This window comes from Phacochoerus africanus, chromosome 12 (assembly GCF_016906955.1).
Source record: "Phacochoerus africanus isolate WHEZ1 chromosome 12, ROS_Pafr_v1, whole genome shotgun sequence".
NCBI lineage: Eukaryota > Metazoa > Chordata > Mammalia > Artiodactyla > Suidae > Phacochoerus > Phacochoerus africanus.
In genome coordinates, this window is record NC_062555.1 from 37,423,196 (window position 1) to 37,440,107 (window position 16,912).

The following is a 16,912-nucleotide window of genomic DNA, read 5'->3' on the forward strand; positions in this document are numbered from 1 at the left end:
TTCTTGGGGCTGCTCCATCAGCTAACCACTGGCTCCCCACTTTGCCTCGTTCCCATTTCCTAGTTCAGCTTCTCAACACAGATCAGTAAAGTACTCACCCACCTGCCAGTGTCTCAAGGCCCTGTGCTGCTCCCATTACTTGTCTGAGACCTTACCCAACAAGCCCCAGGCCCTCAGCCCAGCACACTAGAACTTGCCAAATGGCATTTCCTTAAGAAGAAAAGTAGATGAGTAAACACCAAACCGGTGCCGGCCGGGGCTTACAGGACTCCAGGCCACACACTTGTAGAGAAGCAGGTGTCGCTCATCAGTAACAAACGATTGCCGTGTTTCCCTCCCCAGCCGGGCTGGCTTCCTCAGGAGGGGAGTGTGAGGTAGCTCCCGTGTGCAGATCCCTGCTGCCGAACCTGCAATGCCATGGCTCTGGAGATCCAGCAGCTGGTGAGGGGTGAGATCACACTGACCTTCCCGATTCAAGGGGGCCATGGCAAGGCTCCTTTTGCCCAGAGGTCTTGTCCACGTCTAATGTGCCTTTTGAGCAGCAATGGGAGCATCATTCCCCACACTCCAAAGACCATTCATTTCCATCTGCAACCCTCACAGTGTCACAGAAATGCTTAACCCAGTCAGCTGCCCAGTCAGCTGGTGCAGTCAGAATTGGTGATTCCTGGGCTGAACACCTCAAGCTAAGGCAGGGATTTCAAGCGCCAGAGGTGCCCAGGGACCCAGAGGTTGTTTTCTTCAAGGCCTGAGGAGCCTTGGGTTTCAATGAACCTGCAGGAGTCGATGCAGAGCAACCCCAACTTTGTCTGTAGCAACCAAGGCCAGCAGCCCTTGAATACAGGTCTCTCTGCAGAACCTGAACTGAGAAACCACTACCCTGATACATCCTATGGCGTTGCATATGATCACTGTCCTCCCTGTCCATCTGCCATTCCTCAGTCCTGAAATCCTGAGGCTTCTGGAGGTACATGTTTTTTAAAAATGATGCATTTCCAGAGGTGGGGGCTCCCCAGACGTGTTGAAGAGTCTCTCAGGCAGCTTATGCCAAACCCGCCATTACTTGACCAACCTATATATAACCAACCAGAATGATACTTCTCAGTTCTCTGTTGAGAAATCTGGGACCATTTCATACTAGAACTGGGGTTCATAGCTGGCCAGCCCACCCAGGCCTTCTGGGTTTCTGAATGGTCCATTATGGACCCAGAACAAAAGCATTACCACCAGCAAACCCCAAATGATGTGGCTCTAGCCTTGCCCTCTCCAGCCCTTAAAGAATTAAGGGGCCTCTATCTAATGCCAAGAGGCTAATAACTCAGTGGGCCACATGAAGCCAAAATACAGCCAGCTATTCTGTGGCCTTCCTTCTCTGCACAGTGAGTCCCTGGTTGACCCCTTCTTAAGTTCTCAAGGCCTCTCCGTGAATGAGAGCATGTCCAAGCCCCCCTTGCAAGATCCTTTTCTCTTTGAAGAGCTCTCCTTCCTCCCTCTGATTCCTAAAACTCCATCCCAGTCAGCACCCTCTTCTCCATCTTCCCCAAATTAGATCGCTCCACCTGACCAAGCTCAGATCAGTATCCCATTTCTGACTCTGGAGGTGTGTGATGCCTTGGAGTGGCATCTGCTGCAGAGGCCCCAGCTTCAGTGGGGTTTTCCAGGTGTTTTCCAGAGAGATCAGCACACCCAGAGCCCCAGGCAGTGTAACCCCTGTGATAAACCCAGTCTTCTGAGACTCTGAAAACTTCCTGACCAGGAAAGCCCGTCTCAGTCCTCACAAGGGAACTCTTCTTCCTGGAGCACATCAGGAGGCTGCTGGAATTCCACCTCCAGAGACAGCTGATTTATCATGGCTGGGGCCTGCCCCACAAGATCCATCAGTCCACCCAGTTGCTCCTATCCCCTGCTAACCAGCAGGCTCTGTCCTGGGGCAGCACGGCCCTAGACAATGTGAATGTCCGCCAACCTACAGCTCTAGAGGGCACTGGTGACCCATTCCCAGCTATCATGGGCCCAGTGTCAGTCCTCATGCCACACTTGCTTGACCAGGCCAAGGCAAGACTGCAGGGCCATATCAACACCAAGTGTGGGCAGATTCACCAGGACAAGGTTGCCATCTGCTTATGTGGCTCTTGAGAGAGCAGAATTCCTGAGGCCTGGAAGGGGCTCCCATCACCAGCATCCCAGAAAGCAAGCTCCTAGGACCACACGCAGCAATTGACCTGAACCTAACAACAGAAAGTTATACCCTGGATGTCAATGGCCCTTGATCAGCAGCAACAAGCCTCACCAGATGCTATTGCTGAACATCCTAAGCTGCCCCAAGTTCTGTCCGAGGGAGCCATTAAGAACTGGAGACAGGAGTTCCCGTCGTGGCGCAGTGGTTAACGAATCCGACTAGGAACCATGAGGTTGCGGGTTCAGTCCCTGCCCTTGCTCAGTGGGTTAACGATCCGGCATTGCCGTGAGCTGTGGTGTAGGTCGCAGATGCGGCACGGATCCCTCGTTGCTGTGGCTCTGGCGTAGGCCGGTGGCTACAGCTCCGATTCAACCCCAACCTGGGAACCTCCACATGCCACGGGAGTGGCCCAAAGAAATAGCAAAAAGACAAAAAAAATAAATAAATAAATAAAAAGAAAGAAACTGGAGACAACTTTACAGCACAAGTATCTGGCCTTCTTGTCAGAGCTGCCTGCTCTCTATTCTGTGGCTCCCTCCAGGGCCATGGCCCCATCAGTCAATTCCCAAGCTATGACCACAGAAACAGTGCCTGGGCCTGTCGAATTCCCAGCAGAACCTCTGATTCAGATGACCTCACCCAAAGAGCAGGGTCTAAGTCCTAGGCCAGGTTTTCAAGATGCCAATGAGGCTCATGCCGACAGTGCAGATGAACGCCAGGCTGAAGTGCAGGTGGAAGGAATCACAGAAGTGGTGCCACTCGAAAGTCAGGCAGAGACTGTGAGGCCCTAGTCATTTGGGGAACCAATGTTGACCAAGCTAAATTTCCATCTGAGAAAGAAGATCCTAGAGATACAACCGGGAATTCCCATAAAGACAAGGGAGTCCAGGGGAAAAACTGCAGCAATCCCAGAGAACATTTGCCCACAGGAGTCTCTTGGGAGTCTAAAAAACCAAGGGAAAACAGTGCTCCAGGAACTACCCATCCCACAAAATACACCACATGCCCCAGATCCAGAATAGCTTCCCTTCAAAGAACAGATGGCCACTCAGTGAAAGGCAGTGCATCAGAAATAGAAGCAATATAGCTCCAGTGCAGTGCCTCATAGTTCTGTCCACTGGGCCTCCAAGATCTCACAACTCAGTGGGGACATGACAGAGGCCCAGGCACTATTTGTGCAGCTGGAGACCACTGTGAACAACCTCAGCCTGGAGAGACCCTGGAGCCCTGAGCCCCAAGCCCTGACAAGAGCAAAGACTCAGTCCAACTCCCCACACTGGCAGAAAAGAGAGAGGCACCAGGCAAACCCAAATCAGCAGGAGACCATGGAGAAGGCAACGCCAGGTTTGCTTTCTCCTCCTCAAGAGAAAAAAACCCACTCTGCTGAAGCACAGAAGCCAGAAGGGATGCTCTGAACAAGACACCGCACAACAGAGACATCACTTTCACCTTGATGCTCCCTGACAATACAGTCGCTGGCATCACCCTCAGCTTAAACTCCCAGAGCTACCTCCTGGAGTCCCTGGGGGGAAAGACTCTGAGAAGAATGACCTGTAAAACAGTCAGACCAAGATCAATGTCATCCTCAAACCAGCAAAGGTCCCTGAGAATGCCCAGCCTGTGGTGCCCCAGGCATCACAAGGCCAGCTTTCCCTGGACAAACTCATTCAGGGTAAGCCAAACTTCACAAGGTCAGATTTTGCAGGGGCAGGTGATGCCAGACCATACTCACAAGAGGCCTAGCCTTCCAGAATCTGGTTTAAGAGATAAGAGGAAATCTTTTCTGCACTGTATTAACCCCAAGACAAAAGGCAAAGGACATGCAGAAGCCATGTCCTCCACATCTGAGAAAGTGGCCAACATGAGAAAAGACAATGTAGAAAAGAGCTTGGCTTCAGCCCAAAGTCCCAAGGGTCAAACTTAAACAAAGGAGAAGAGAGGGGACCCCAAGGCCCAATTTTCCCTCACTGAGAAGCAGGTGGGCCTGGCCCACAGTAAGCTGTGGCACCACTCCCATTCCTATCCACTCCACTCTGCCTCAGTCCTCAGCACCCTCTGCCACCTCCCTCGGCACTGTCCTCGAGTAGCTTGTGGCACCCAACCAGGGAACGTACCCTAACTTTCAATTTTCACCTCAGGCAGAAACACTGGTCTGCTCAAGAAGATCCAACACAATCAAAAGCCTCTCTAGTCTTCACAACATCTGCATCCCTTGAAGAGGATTACTAATGCCATTTTCATCAAGGTGCCCCCCAAAATATATTCTATGTCTCTAAGCAGAGAGCTGTCTGTCTGCTCCTTCTCTCCAGTGTGTGTGCTCAGGGAAGGCATTAGGGAGGTAAATGGCCTTCCTGTCTAGGGAAGGAGCTTTAATCCTCACTTAAACTGGGTCAGCATTCCACGCAAGCCCGCTGACACTGGACTGTAGATACATGGACTTGAGCTGAGAAGGCCCTAGTCTAAGGCACTCTGAAGCTAAAGGTCAGGTTTGAACTCTATCATGGTGTTCTTGGGCCCAGAGGAGCAATGTGGGCATGAGGACAGTACTGTCAAAAGGATGGGCCAGGAATCCCACAGGCAAAAGTCACTGATGACTCCGACACAGGCCCATGATCTGGAGGGGAGTGCCAGTGTTCCAACCTTGAAGAGGAGCTCTGTGTTTATCAACAGCAAATAGCTAATATGACTAATGTCAAAAGCAAATGAGAGAGACTTCCCCTCGCTGCTCCCTGTTGATTACTGGTTAGATGTTTCTGGAGAACTCACCTGGGAGGCTGTTATAGCTCCCTTGCCTATATCCTGCCTCCTGCCTATCAACTGCATGGAATGAATGACACCTGGAAGAGTAGGAAATGGAGAGGGGCTTGTCCCCCACCCACAAGGGTAGGCAAAGAAAGAAACAGGGAGGGAGAGTATGTAGACAGGGGTCTGAGTACCCGCGATAGAAGCTGACATATTCATGAAGAGGGCATATAAGAGAAAAGCTGGGGTGCTATGTACTCAAAGGAACCTTGAACCAGGAAGCCAACCCAGTACCCAAGTGATTTTAGAGGATAGAGAGGAATAAACTGAGCTTCAGTGTATTGTCCATAGTGTGATGAGAGCAATGAATTGAGCCTTGCTGTCCAAAGACAAGGCAAATTAACACAAAATTTCTGAATACTCACCTTCCACTCCACAAAACTGTTTCCCAAGGTCAGGGATTGGTATAACTATAAATCCATGTTTTACTTGGTCCAAACATGAAGTTAGTCACTGCGTTCTAATCTTTTTTTTTTTTTTTCTGTCTTCTGTCCTTTTAGGGCCACACCCACAGCTTATGGAGGTTCCCAGGCTAGGGGTCAAATCGGAGCTGTAGCCACCTGCCTACGCCAGAGCCACAGCAACACCAGATCCGAGCCTCGTCTACGACCTACACCACACCTCATGGCAACACCGGATCCTTAACCCAATGAGCGAAGCCAGGGATCAAACCCACGACCTCATGGTTCCTAGTCGGATTCGTTTCCACTGTGCCACGATGGGAACTCCATGTGTTCTAATCTTGATATAGCTCAACTTTGTCCTCTTTTTTCTATATTTACTCCCTCTGCTTATTAAGTTATTTATCCATTCATGCCTGAATAATACAATAGTTTCTCATATCCCCAGGGCTTAGGATAGGTGGCTGGTGCATAATACTTTGATAGTACTTGGATCTAAAGTCTAGGATGGGGAGACAGATAAATCATTACATTAGTATAATGAGCGCTATGGAATAGAGAATCCTGACACAGGATTATTGTACTTAGCTGATCTTGACCCCAGAAGGGTCACAATAAAAACAGCCTTGATTGGAGTTCCCATCGTGGCTCAGTGGAAATGAATCCGACTAGGAACCATGAGGTTGCGGGTTTGATCCCTGGCCTTGTTCAGTGGGTTAAGGATCCAGCATTGCTGTGAGCTGTGGTGTAGACTGCAGACACGGCTCGGATACCGCGTTGCTGTGGCTGTGGTGCAGGCTGGCGGCAACAGCTCCAATTAGACCCCTAGCCTGGGAACCTCCACATGCTGCTGGTGCGGCCCTAGAAAAGGCAAAAAGACCAAAAAAAAAAAAAAGCGTTAATTATGCTGTACACCTTAAACTTATACTGTAAGTATGCTGTATGTCAATTATATGTCAAAATAGGAATAAAAAAATAACCTTGAGAAGTGTTGTACATTCAATTAAAATATTTGCTTATTTACTATATGCAAAGTACTAGAGCAGACACGACAAATACACAGGACTTGCACAGTGGAGCTCATGTTCTCATGGGCTAGACAGTCTCACATGCCCAAATTGCCTAATCAACATAAATACTTAAGTGTACAATATTTGCCTCTAACTATAGGCTACTGAACTCCTGATTCCCTGCCCCCAACCATTATCTAACTACATATACAAAACATGCTCTAATCACAGTTTTCCCAACATCAACAAGTGGCAACTCCATTTTTTCAGCTGTTCTGGACAAAAACCTTGGTGTCATCCTTGTTTTCCCTAACAATCTATATCCAATTCATCCTGTTATCTCTATCTTCTAAAATGAACTCAGAACATGCACTTCTCACTGACTCTGCTGCTATGATTACTACAGTAGCATCATAACTAATCTCCCAGCTTCTGCCTGAGACTATATTTCCAAAAGTCTATTCTCAACACAGAAGCTTGATCACCCTCAGGGAAGGTCCTAGCTGGAGATGATTAGGTAGAGAGATACATTAGATAATGATGAACAAGAAATAGAAGGAAAAGGAAGAGAGAGGAAGGAAGGGGGAAAGGAGGGATGGAGGCAGCTGATCATTAGATTTAACAATGCAGAGAGCATTCATGGCCTCGAAGAGACTCAGGAGAAAGACAGAGGTAAAGGCATGTCTGGAGTGGATTGGAGAGGCGGAAAGTGAGCAATTGGTGATGGCAAGTGTAATCAGCTGCTTTAGGGAGTTTTGTTCCACAGAGGTGCATAAAAATGAAAAGATGACATCAAGAGAGTTTTTTAAAGGTAGGAGATATAGCATGTTAGATCTTTTTGTTTGTTCTGTTTTTTTTTCCTTTTTCCTTTGCTTTTTAGGGCTGCACCTACAGCACATGGAGGATCCCAGGCTAGTGGTCAAACAGGAGTTGCAGCAGCCAGCCTATACCACAGCTATAGCCACTCAGGATCCAAGCTGCATCTTTCACCTAGCCACAGCTCACAACAACGCCGGATCCTTAACCCACTGACAGGGGCCCGGGATCAAACCTCATGGATACTAGTTGGGTGTGTTATGACTGAGGCATGACGGGAACTCCAGCATGTTGGATCTTGATGGAAAGATCTACTCTATAGAAATAAACTGATAATGCAGGAGAGAAAGGGAGAACTGCTAGATAAATGCCATGGTGCAAAAGTAACAAAATAGAAATGAGTCCTCAGGTTCAAGGGTTGGCCTTGGCCATAAGCACAGATGCTTACCTGGTGGTCAAGTCGAGAGAAGATAACAGTAATGATGAGGGACTTTGTGCATCATGTATCATGTAGAACGTTTTCCCTAAAATTAAGAGAGAGATATGATATCAAACAAAATGATACAAAAGAACTTATTTATAAAACAGAAACAAACACAGATTTCAAAACCAATCTTATGGTTACTAAAGGTGAAACCATCGAGGGAAGCGAGGAATTGGAAAGGTGGGAATAACATACACACTACTGTAACAAAAAAGGTGATTAATAAGAATCTACTATATAGCACAGGAAAATCTACTCAATAGTGTGTAATAACCTACATGAGAAAAAAGATTGGGTATATTTATACGTATAACAGATTCACTTTGATGTACACCTGAAACTAATACAACATTGTAAGTTAACTATACTTCAATAAAATTTTAAAAAAGAGAGAACAGGACAAACACCTAAAGGGCTGAATGAGGAACATGGGAGAACTGTGGCTGGAGAGGGACTAATACATGGAACCAAAGCAAGAGATGAAAAGGAATTCTGGAAGTTACCATGGCAAGGTTTTTAATCTGGGACTAAGAGGTTGGTAGGAACGTGTGAGCCCAAGTGGGCAAAAAAGAAAAAAAAAATTGCCCAAGTTGGTGATCATATGTGTGAAGCAGGTTTTGGAAAATAGGGGGATAATGATAGAGAAAGCTCTAGACGCACAGAACAGAAAGAGGATGGGGCTTGAGGATGAGAAACAGTACAGGTGTGGCATCCTAATGTCCAGCTAGGGACTGGGGATGTGTGGGCTCAGGAGGAGAGAACTGGGAAACAGAAAGACAAAGAGGCTGCCCTGAGGGATGGGACCTCGTCCTTCTGAAGGTAACATCTCTGCAGTCCCACCTTCTGACCAACCAAACAGGAGGCAAAAGCTGGAGCACGGGCACGAAGTGCTATAGCTTCCTCGTGATGGGGAACGGAAGGCTGTGGGGTGCCCCTGACTCACTGATCCCTAAGGATGTATGTAGGTTGGCTCAACATACATCAAACCAGGAAGTGGGGGCAGGGCTCTTCCTCTGTTAGGACACAGCACTTGGCACAATGTGGCCACTGCTAGCAGGTTGCAGAAAAGCCACCATGCAAAGAAGCAGGACTGACCCTCCTCTGAATGGTGGTTCTGTGCCTAACGGATGGGAGTCCAGGCCCATCCGTTGTGGCCCCCGGGGTGAGGAAGCACAAGGCCCCTTGCCAGGTGGGCCACACCCTCCACTGTTTGGCTAAAGCGTCCCCAAAGATCACAGGAGGTCTCATGACAGCCACATCCTCCCTGCCTCGTGGGAGCTGGGCAGAGAGCCACAGAGCAAGATGAGAGGGGGGCCTGGAATGAGGGGAATTGACTCAGAAGGGTCACAGCAGCGTCAGGTGGGAAGCCAAGGTTACTGTGCACATATCCTGCCTTAGGGGGAGTGGGTCCTTCCCACGAATCCTACCTGCCCCACCAGCGCTGGCCTATGCTGCTGACCAAGCCCTGTGACAAAGGGCTGGGGGTGGAGGATGAGCCAGAACCAAGACCTTCAGGATTCTCATTTCTCAGCAAAATCAAGAGCCGAGAGAAGACAAGATCAGAGCCTCTGACTCACGCAGGATGTCATAGAGGGATGAAGCCTCGCTCATCCCATCCTATGACCCCAGCTTGTGCTCCACCTTCCAGCACCCCCAGGCTCCAGACGCAAAATCAGAATGAAAACTCTCATGGCGGGACACAAACTCAACTACGTACGTACCACTCTAGAATTGCTGGGAGATACCTGGAATATAGCAACGCTTGCTTGGGAACTTTGGACTTGGCCTCCGCCCTCCAAGATACCGTATTTCAGGGCAAAATGAAAAGGTCGGGGCTCTGACCTTCTGGAGCCCTTCTCTTGGTCTCTGCACGGAATTCTACAGGGAGAATTTCAGCCACTGACTCCCTGCAGTGGGAGAGAATGGCTTCTCCACAAAATCACTTCTCCCGTTAAACACTAAGTCCCAGCTAACAAGGACCATGGCTGCTTCATTTTTTTACATGCAGGACGGCAACCAACACAGGATGGGCACAGGGACAAACCCCATGGAGACACTGCTTCCTGCAACCTGCGAGAGGGGCTGAGCCTCTGCTCCTCACTATGGCTCCACCTGGACACAGGGGCCCACCGCATGCGCCTGCACTGGCTTAGAATGAAGGACAAGAATGGTCCCTGGGTCCACTGCAGGGAGAGGAAAGAAGGGAGGGCAGCCTTGCGTGCAGGCAGGGACATGAGGAGTGAGCACCACGCAGGCATATGAGGTGCTGGGGGACACAGAGGACCAGGCCCCTCACATGTCCGGCTGGGCTTGTAGAGGACTGTCCGTTCCCATCCACAGAGACAGTGAGGCCAAGACCCTGGATACTTGATCTGGAGGACAGCTTGGGGAGAGGAGAGGGGCCTGAGAAGGGGCCAGAAGGAGACCTCTGTTTCCAGAAGGAGGGGTGCCTGCTGCCAACTGCCCCCCTTTTCTGCCCCCACCCCCAACACACACACACACACACACACTGTAACTTCTTTGGGTTCACGGCCAGGCAGAGCATATTGGGGGCTTTCCAGAGTGTATCAATCCCAAGGTCAAGACCAATACAGAGGCCTCGGGGGCAGGGCCCTGGGCAGGCAGCCGGCCACATGGGAATCCAGACAGCGGGAAGGGAAAGGAAGAATCCCTTGCGGTAAATAGTGCTGGCAGCTGGGGTGCGTCAGGGGAGAGGGGCAGGGTAAAGTGAGAGGCCACGGGCTCACACACAGTCAGAGACACATGGATACCGACACCCAGCCACACGGTTGCATCAACAGGGCTTGAATTCAGCGATGCTACTCAGAAGCGAACCCAGAGTACCAGAGACATGGTCAGGAGACACACCTCCATAGACTCGCAACACCCGGCGTCAGACATGCCCCAGCAGACTCTGGCGCGGCACACATGCCCACAGACACAGCCCCTCCTGCAGACCCACAAACACAGATCCATTCCAAATCCATCCTTCAAAGCTCAGCTCTTCCAGGAAGCCTCCTAGGCCGCCTCAGACCAGGCCGATTTATCTGCCTCTCAACTCTGCCTTGTAACTTCTCTCCCACGTGCACAGCCCTGGTCTCAACCACTTGACTGGGTGCTTTCAAAGACAAGTCAAGGTCAGCAGGTGAGGCCACTGCCCTCCTCGGCAGCCCCACCCTTCACCTACACACCCATTCCCATCCTTAGAAGCGTCCCCGGTTTACTGCAGGGGCCTGACCCTCAGCCTCTGCAACGCAGCAGAAACAGAATCCAAAGGAAGAGGAACCAGACAGACACACTCTCTCAAGGTAACACTGGTGCATTTTACCAAAGAAAACCTTTACACGACCCTGTGCCTACCACTATCTACCTCCGATCTATCACCACCATGTCAATGCCGTTCCAAGCACAGTCCTAACTCTAACCCTGACCCTAGGCAGCCACACACTGAGTAATGCCTGCAACTGCACCAGGTGCACACAGATCACACAATTACGGAGGTGACAGGTCATCTGCAGTCCAGGAACCCAGGGGCTCCCTCAGTGACAGCTGCACAGGCATCAAGGCACCTAGTCCCTGGAGGGTTCAGTGCTCAGCCGGGAACCCACGAGCACCAAGGCACCCAGGCCCTTGACTTTGTTACACATACACGCTTACAAGGGCCCAGCTCACCCCAAGCCCTGTTCTAGGACCAGCCCAGCCTCCGAGCTCCAATTCCTGCCATACCCCTCCCAGCTCCCGCCTGCCAAGCCAGGAGCATCTGTTGCCCTGGAACCCCCACCAGGCAGGAACACATGGGCCTCAAGCTGAAGGGAATGTGGCCACTTCCCAACGTGGGGGTTTCCAGAGCCTGCAACACCCACACCTAGAACCTCCACCCTAGAGCCTGGCCCGTGTGCCTGTCCCAAAGAGGTGGCATGCCTGCCAACACGGGGGCTGAGTGGGGGTGGGCGGCAGGTAGCACACCTCCTTGCCCCGCTCCAGAGTTGGTCTGGTGATAGGGTGGGTTCACTCTGAGCTCATCAGCAGAGGGAAAGCTGAAGTGAGTTGTGGTGTAGGTCACAGACACGGCTCAGATCCTGTGTTGCTATGGCTGTGGTGTAGGCTAGCCGCTGTAGCTCCAATTCAACCCCTAGCCTGGGAACTTCCATATGCTACAGGTGTGGCCATAAAAAGAAAGAACAAAAAAAGATGGTGAAGGAGTAAGACGTGGCACTCACCTCCTCTCACAAACACATCAAAAAACCCATCTACATGCATAATGATTTGCACAGAACATGTACTGAATGCTAGCAGAAGATCTCAGCCTTCCAAAAAGGGCAAGAAACCCTCCACGTAACTGTGTAGAACAAAAGGCAAAAAAGGAGAAAAGGAAAAAAAGGAATCAGGACAGGACCAGCACTCCAGAGAGGAAGCTGTGAAAGAAGAAATACATCCACACCATGGGAGGCCACCTACCTGATGAGGAAATCATCTAACTGGTGGGACAGAGGGGGAGCCTCAAAGCCTCGGAGAAAAGCAAAGCAGCTGGTCTGAGGAGGGAGAAGCAGAGAGAGAGAGCTGCACAGGTGATCTGCACCACCGCTCAGGACACCACGACCTGAGACACTCGGGCGGGAGCTGGGCACTGAGACTGGGGCTTCACAGGTCAGTTCCGGGGAGAGGACTAGGGTTGCCTGTGTGGAAACAGCCTGAGGGGCTAGGGACCAGTGCACCCCAGGCTGAGAACAGGTACACCACAGCTAAAGGAGCAAGGGAGGAGGCCTGGGCCAGCAGGAGAAGCAAGGCGCCACTGCTGGGGAGGGAGAGAGGAGGGGGGTGGAACTGCCAGAGGAACATCTTTCCAGGCAGCAGGGCACCTCTTGTGCAGGCTGCAGGGAAGGTGCACACTGCCACAACCATCTCGGACTCCTGAGGTGGGCATGGCCCTCCACCACTAAGGGTCCTGGACCAGGCACCACCGGTCACCCCAGTCACCTCAGGGGTCACACCACAGAGGTCCCTGTAACGTAAGTGTGGTACGTCTCCCCCACCTCCCTGGGAACACACAAGCCTTGCCATTGCCACTACCAAAGGCTCTCTCTGGGCACCGCCTTCCGCCTCCCTGAGGGTCACTGCCACCGCTAAAGGCCCTAGAACCAGGAGAAGCCTGGTCCCCACCACTGTTAAAAGCCCAACAACCAGGCACTGCCTACGGCACCACCCATTGCCCCCAACCTTCCTGGAAGCACAGGCCATACACTCTCACACCCCCCATCAAGGGAATAAAGGCCTGAACACATGGAGGAAAGAGACAGGAAGCATCCAAACCAAAAGCAGCCCTCACGTCAAAAAAAAAAAAAAGTAAGCCCTCACAAGAGACACTTCCACATATAAAGAGTCCTCCAAGACTACACTAGGTATTTGTTTTCCCTAAACTCACAGATTAAGAAAAATATAAGCAAAATGAAGGAGGACAGGAACCACTCCCAGTTAAAAGAACAGGAGAATTCCTCTGAAGGAGCAAACAATGAAACAGACCTTTGCAATCTAACCAATATTGAGCTCAAAAAGGAGGTAATGAAAATACGGACAGAATTAAGAACAGATATCAACAGCAATGCAGATTATTTTAAAAAGGAACTAGAGGAGTTCCCTCTATGGCTCAGTGGTAACAAACCCAACTAGTATCCATGAGGACATGGGTTCAATCCCTGGCCTATGCTCAGTGGGATATGGATCCAGCACTGGCATGAACTGTGGTGAAGGTCACAGAGATCCCACATTGCTGTGCCTGGCTATGGCCACCAGCTACAGCTCTGATTCGACCCCCAGCTTGGGAATGTCCATGTGCCGAGGGCGTGGCCCTGAAAAGACAAAAATGATTAATTACTTCAAAAATTAGTTCTAAAAAAATAAAAATAAATAAAAAGGAACTAGAAACTATAAGGAGGAGCCAAGAAAAATTAGAAAATGCATTTGCCAAGATGTAAGCTGAGGAACACAGAATCAACTGCTAAACAGGGTTTAAAATGGCAATAAATACATACTTATCAATAATTACCTTAAAAGTCAATGGGCTGAATGTCCCAATCAAAAGATATAGAGTGGCAGACTGGATTTTTAAAAAAAAAGAGCCAGAATTCCCATCATGGCTCAGCAGAAATGAATCTAACTAGTATCCATGAGGACACAGGTTCAATCCCTGGCCTCGCTCAGTGGGTTAAGGATCCAGCATTGCCGTGAGCTGTGGTGTAGGTTGCAGACGCGACTCAGATCCTGCATTGCTGTGGCTATGGTGTAGGCCGGCAGCTGCAGCTCCGATTTGACCCCCAGCCTGGGAACCTCCATATGCTGTGGGTGTGGCCCTAAAAAGACCAAAAAAAAAAAAAAAAAGCCTACAATATGCCGCCTACAAGAGACTCATGTTAGGTGAAAAGACACATATAAATTGGAAAGTGAGGGGATGGAAAAAGATATTTCCTATGAATTGAAATGACAGGAAAGCAGGAATCAAAATACTCATACCAGTGTTGGCAGGGATTTACTGTCACCACTGAGAGCAGCTCTTTCCAGCCCTGGTTTTTTGTTCAGCCAGGTAACTACCTCTGTCAAGTTCTCACTCTTTTCTTCCCTTCCTTTAGGGTCCCTAACTTGGGTTCTAAGCCCCAGGAGCAAGTAAGGAGGCCCTAATAACTCCAGGATGAAAACCATCTCCCCAAGGGTGGTCTACTACCACAGGCTCAAGTTCACAAGTAGGGACATAAAGTAGATCCTAGGAAGAGCTTCCTAAATTGACAAAAGGCAGTCAAGGATGGGAACCAAGGCGTCTGACAAAAAAGAGGCCCCTCATGCTGGCAAAAACAAGGGGAATGGGGCAGGATATATTGGGGGAGAGAGAAGGAACCTGGGATTTTAGGAGAGGAAATTGCATGGTCCCCAACTCTTCCATGTCATATTCTCCCTTTTTCCACAAGCTGGGTCAGGCCAGAAGTCCCCTTCCTCAGGAAAATTGAGGGTATATAATCCCAGCTTCCTCTTCCCCCAGACCACCTCTGTTCCCTTCCATTGGCTTTGTGCCCATCTGGAGTTTTGGATGAGAGCAAAATAGGCCCAGGTGACTTTCCCAGCCTGACCCCACAAAATTCTTGGAAGTACCTGGAGAGCTTGGTAAAAATACATATCCTTTGGCTGTATTCTAAGATTCTATTTAAGATTATCTAGGAGTTCCCGTCGTGGCACAGTGGTTAATGAATCCGACTAGGAACCATGAGGTTGCAGGTTCGATCCCTGGCCTTGCTCAGTGGGTTAAGGATCCAGTGTTGCCGTGAGCTGTGGTGTAGGTTGCAGACGTGGCTTGGATCCTGAGTTGCTGTGGCTCTGGCTAGGCCAGTGGCTAAAGCTCCGATTAGACCCCTAGCCTGGGAACTTCCATATGCCCCGGGAGCTGCCCTAGAAAAGGCAAAAAGACCCCCCAAAAAAAAGATTATCTGGAATGGTACCTCTAATTCTGTATTTTTAATAAGCTCCTCACCTGATTGTGAAGTGCAGCCAAGTTGGGAAACAGTAGAAACGACCTAATATATGACTCTAGAATCATCTACACATCCCCCACCAAGCCCATGCTATCCTGATTCTCTGGTAACTCTTCAGAGGGAGGCTGCTCACTACTTACTTAGTCACTTCCACAAAAGGTGGGGCAGGTGGGGAAGGGGAAACTTTAGAGATCAGAATGAAAGGGTTTCTGGTGCCAGGATCTGCCATAAGACCAGGTAAAAGACCCAAGAAATCTTATCTCCTTGTTTTTGCCCGGTCCTGTTCCAGGAATGCCAGCCTCTTGCCAGCTGGGGCACTCCCTGCCCTGCTGAAGGTCTCAGCCTGCTGTAAAACCTCAGACGCAGGAGCTCAATTACCTCTCTTCTAATTCATTTAGATTCTAGCCTCTCTCTTCTGTGGGCCTTGGGATAAAATACCACCTCCTTATCACCATCTCAACAATATCCCCATCTCCAATCTCCATTCCCTCTGCATCCCATCCTTCCCCAACAGCAACACCTCTATCATGGGTGCCATCTTTCTGTCACTACCTTGTTCCTGGCCAACGCTGTCCAGACTGCACCCCTCTCAACCCTGTCCTCTCAACATCTCCCTGGGGTCTCCCATTCCCATAAAGCTGTCCTTTAGAAAGCTGGGATAAGCCTGGGAGTGAGGAGCATGCTGGATTTAGCACTCTGGGAACCAGATGGACTTGGTAATCACAACTCTTAAGTCCTACTCTGGTTTTAAACATAGATTCTAGGAGGTCCCATTGTGGCACAATGGAATCAGCAGTGTCTTTGCAGCACCAGGACACAGGTTTGAGCCCCAGCCCAGCATGGTGGGTTAAAGGATCCAGCAATGCTGCACCTGCGGTGTAGGTCTAGACTGTGGCTCAGATCTGATCCCTGGCCTGGGAACGCCATATACCATGGGGGGGAGGGGCGAAAGAAAATAAATAAAAACAAACATAGATTCTAAGTCATGAACCAATAATCCTCACACTATACCCCAGCATAAATTACAAATGGATATAAGATTTAAAATGTTAGAAATTAAATTACAGAACTGATGGCAGGCAAAATGTCAGAGTAGAAAACTCTAGGGGTCAGTCCCACTGCCAAAGTGGAAAACTAAGCTGAAAAGAACAACTGGAATCACTTGTTTCAGAATTCTGGCACCTAACTGGACACAAAACAATCAAGTTAAGTACCTGATAGAGTGAGGATGCTGACCTTTTATAAGAGAGCATCATACATGAACCAGTCAATGCCTTGAGGATGGCAGCCCACATTCCTAGAGTGGCTGGCTGGTGGCAGAGAATCTTGTCCTCCAAAAATTGGGGGTTTTGGAGTTCCCATCATAGCTCAGTGGTTAACAAACCCAACTAGTTAACCATGAAGATCCGGGTTCAATCCCTGGCCTTGCTCAGTGGGTTAAGGATCCAGCGTTGCCATGAGCTGTGGTGTAGGTCACAGATACAGCTCGGATCCAGCATTGCTGTGATGTAGGCCAGCAGTGACAGCTCCAATTCAACCCCTAGCCTAGGAACCTCCATATGCTGTGGATGTGGTCCTAAATAGACAAAAGACAAAAAAAAGTTTGGTTTGGTCTGGTTTCACTACTTTACCCATTTTAGTGTACAGTTCTGTGTGACTAAGTATATCATAGGTCAATTATACCTCAAAAACAAACCAACAAACTC

At 49.6% G+C, this 16,912-nt stretch overlaps 1 pseudogene; it reads left to right on the forward strand.

Moving 5' to 3' along the window:
- Window positions 1-417: 417 nt before the first annotated feature.
- Window positions 418-3,015, forward strand: LOC125112462 (putative protein FAM205B; annotated as a pseudogene).
- The last annotated feature ends 13,897 nt before the right edge of the window (window positions 3,016-16,912 follow it).